We start from the raw sequence: 4,698 nt of genomic DNA on the forward strand, positions 1-4,698 counted from the left end.
CGCAGTGCCACAGAAGGTGCCGAACGTCTGTCCAGGGATAAACTCACAGCTAGACAAACCTAAATCTGTGAGTTTTATGTTTCCCTCAGAGTCCATAATGGTGTTCTCAGACTGGAAAGGAAAATGTGCTACATTTACATTTCTTATAGAATTTCCTATTAAGGCTCAGATTACGAGTGGAGCACTAACCGTTACACCCAAGCTAAAAAAAAGCACAGCTGTTTGAGCGCATCTGTTTTTACACTCTTATTAAAAGTTGAAAGTAAACGCGATCGCTTGAGCACAATTGAAGTTAACTCATCCTCAGAGCTCTGGTTTACTGTTTCGCAAAAGAAAAAAGTCTCATAATAACACTGTCTAATAAATATACATTACACAGTACAGTTACACTCATAATAACACTGTCTAATAAATATACATTACACAGTACAGTTACACTCATAATAACACTATCTAATAAATATACATTACACAGTACAGTTACATTAATAATAACACTATGTAATAAATATACATTACATAGTACAGTTACACACATAATAACACTATCTAATAAATATACATTACACAGTACAGTTATACACATAATAACACTATCTAATAAATATACATTACACAGTACAGTTACACTCATAATAACACTATCTAATAAATATACATTACACAGTACAGTTACATTAATAATAACACTATGTAATAAATATACATTACATAGTACAGTTACACACATAATAACACTATCTAATAAATATACATTACACAGTACAGTTACATTAATAATAACACTATGTAATAAATATACATTACATAGTACAGTTACACACATAATAACACTATCTAATAAATATACATTACACAGTACAGTTATACACATAATAACACTATCTAATAAATATACATTACACAGTACAGTTACACTCATAATAACACTATCTAATAAATATACATTACACAGTACAGTTACACTCATAATAACACTGTCTAATAAATATACATTACACAGAACAGTTACACACATAATAACACTATCTAATAAATATACATTACATAGTACAGTTACACACATAATAACACTGTCTAATAAATATAAATTACAAACTACAGTTACACACATAATAACACTATCTAATAAATATGCATTACACTGTAGTTACACTTATAATAACACTATCTAATAAATATACATTACACAGTACACTTACACTCATAACAACACTGTCTAATAAATATACATTACACAGTATAGTTACACACTCATAACACTATCTAATAATATACCTTACACAGTACAGTTACATTCATATTAACACTGTCTAATAAATATACATTACACAGTACAGTTACACTCATATTAACACTATCTAATAAATATACATTACACAGTACAGTTACACACATAATAACACTATCTAATAAATATACATTACACCGTACAGTTACACACATAATAACACTATCTAATAAATATACATTACACAGTACAGTTACACACATAATAACACTAATAAATATACATTACACAGTACAGTTACACACATACTAACACTATCTAATAAATATACATTACATAGTACAGTTACACACATAATAACACTATCTAATAAAAATACATTACACAGTACAGTTACACACATAATAACACTATCTAATAAATATACATTACACAGTACAGTTACACAGATATTAACACTATGTAATAAATATACATTATACAGTACAGTTACACATATAATAACACCGTCTAATAAATATACATTACACAGTACAGTTACACACATAATAACACAATCTAACAAAAATTTGCATAAAAAAGTTATAAGGGCTCAAAGATATGAGGTCTCAGAAAAAAAAGGCTGCAAAGGGCTGCAACATAGAGATACATATATATATATATATTTTTTTCTTTATTTGGAAAACCAAAATGCATACAAGGTTGAGTAGAGAGACATACATAAATGATATACAAAGCTCAGTCGTGTTCTACCTAAGTAGATTCAACATAGCCTTAGGTTCTGTCCTCCTCTCAACCAGTGCTTAACCCCTTAACGACGTAAGTCGTACAGGGTACGTCTTACACAAACAGGTCTTTAAAGACCAGCGACGTACCCTGTACGACGTTATGGTTTAAAGTGACTGGAAGCGATCCTGATCGCTTCCAGACGCTTTCAAGGTATTGCAGTAATGCCTCGATATTGAGGCATCACTGCAATACCTTTTTTGGCACACGGATGTAGAGAGAGCCACTCTGTGGCCCTCTCTGCATCGGCCAGCGATAGTGCCAATCGTTGGTGGGTGGGAGCCATTGCAGGGCGGCAGGTGAGCGGCCCATCGCTGGGGAACTTCCTTCCGGCCAGCTGTTCTTCATGCCGGGTGCGCGCGAGAGCGTGCATGGGAGGTGAGGGGTGGGTGCACGCACCCGCGATCTAGGCGCAGTGCAAAAAAATGTTGGAGAGATTGTTGGGAGAGTGTGGTGGGTGCAGAGGAGGGGGGTAGGGTATGGAGGGGGGCAGCTACACTACAGAGAAAGTTAGTTTAAAAAAAAAAAAAAAAAAAAGTTATTTTATTGCTAATTGGGTACTGGTAGACAGCTGCCAGTACCCAAAATGGTGGCTAATAGTTATTGGGGGGGAGGGTTAGAGAGTTCTTTGGGGGAGATCAGGGAGGTTGGGGGCTAAGAGGGGATCCTACACAGCAGAATATGTTGTTGTTTTTTTTTTAAATAATAATAAAAAATAAAAAAAAACTTTTTTTTTTTTAGTATTGGCAAACTTTCTGCCAGTACTTAAGATGGCGGGACAATTGTGGGTTGGGGAGGGAAGGGAGCTGTTTGAGAGGGATCAGGGGGTGTGATGTGTCAGGTGGGAGGCTGATCTCTACACTAAAGCTAAAATTAACCCTTCAAGCTCCCTACAAGCTCCCTAATTAACCCCGACACTGCTGGATATAATACAAGTTTGGTGCGCAGTGGCATTTAGCAGTCTACTAATTACCAAAAAACAATGCTAAAGCCATATAAGTCTGCTATTTCTGAACAAAAGGCATCCCAGAGAAGCATTTACAACCATTTGTGCCATAATTGCACAACCTGTTTGTAAATAATTTCAGTGAGAAACCCAAACGGCTAGATTTAGAGTTTGGCGTTAGCCGTCAAAACCAGCGTTAGGGGCTCCTAACGCTGGTTTTGGGCTACCGCTGGTATTTAGAGGGTCAGTCAGAAAAGGGTCTAACGCTCACTTTGCAGCCGCGACTTTTCCATACCGCAGATCCCCTAACGTCAATTGCGTATCCTATATTTTCAATGGGATCTTTCTAACACTGGTATTTAGAGTCGTGGCTGAAGTAAGCGTTAGAAATCTAAACTCCAGCCGCAGAGAAAAGCCAGGAGTTAAGAGATTTCTGGGCTAACGCCGGTTCATAAAGCTACTACTGTGCTCTAAAGTATACTAACACCCATAAACTACCTATGTACGCCTAAACCGAGGTCCCCCCACATCGTATTTAACCCCTAATCTGCTGACCGCACACCGCCGCCACCTACGCTATCCCTATGTACCCCTAATCTGCTGCCCCTAACACCGCCGACCCCTATATTATATTTATTAACCCCTAATCTGCCACTCCAAACGTTGCCGCCACCTACCTACACTTATTAACCCCTAATCTGCCGACCGGACTCACCGCTACTATAATAAAGTTATTAACCCCTAATCCGCCTCACTCCCGCCTCAAAAACCCTATAATAAATAGTATTAACCCCTAATCTGCCCTCCCTAACATCACTGACACCTAACTTCAAGTATTAACCCCTAATCTGCCCTCCCTAATATCACCGACACCTAACTTCAAGTATTAACCCCTAATCTGCTGACCAGACCTCGCCAACACTATAATAAATGTATTAACCCCTAAAGCTAAGTCTAACCCTAACACTAACACCCCCCTAAGTTAAATATAATTTAAATCTAATGAAATAAATTAACTCTTATTAAATAAATTATTCCTATTTAAAGCTAAATACTTACCTGTAAAATAAATCCTAATATAGCTACAATATAAATAATAATTATATTGTAGCTATTTTAGGATTAATATTTATTTTACAGGCAACTTTGTATTTATTTTAACTAGGTACAATAGCTATTAAATAGTTAATAACTATTTAATAGCTACCTAGTTAAAATAATTAAAAAATTACCTGTAAAATAAATCCTAACCTAAGTTACAAATAAACCTAACACTACACTATCAATAAATTAATTAACTAAACTACCTACAATTATCTACAATTAAACCTAACACTACAGTATCAATACATTAATTAAATAAAATACCTACAAATAAATACAATTAAATAAACTAACTAAAGTACAAAAAATAAAAAAAGAACTAAGTTACAAAAAATAAAAAAATATTTACAAACATTATAAAAATATTACAACAATTTTAAGCTAATTACACCTACTCTAAGCCCCCTAATAAAATAACAAAGCCCCCCAAAATAAAAAAAATGCCCTACCCTATTCTAAAATACAAATAGAAAAGCTCTTTTACCTTACCAGCCCTTAAAAGGGCCTTTTGCGGGGCATGCCCCAAAGAATTCAGCTCTTTTGCCTGTAAATAAAACATACAATACCCCCCCAACATTATAACCCACCACCCACATACCCCTAATCTAACCCAAACCCCCCTTAAATAAAC

Source organism: Bombina bombina, chromosome 7 (assembly GCF_027579735.1).
Source record: "Bombina bombina isolate aBomBom1 chromosome 7, aBomBom1.pri, whole genome shotgun sequence".
Lineage (NCBI taxonomy): Eukaryota > Metazoa > Chordata > Amphibia > Anura > Bombinatoridae > Bombina > Bombina bombina.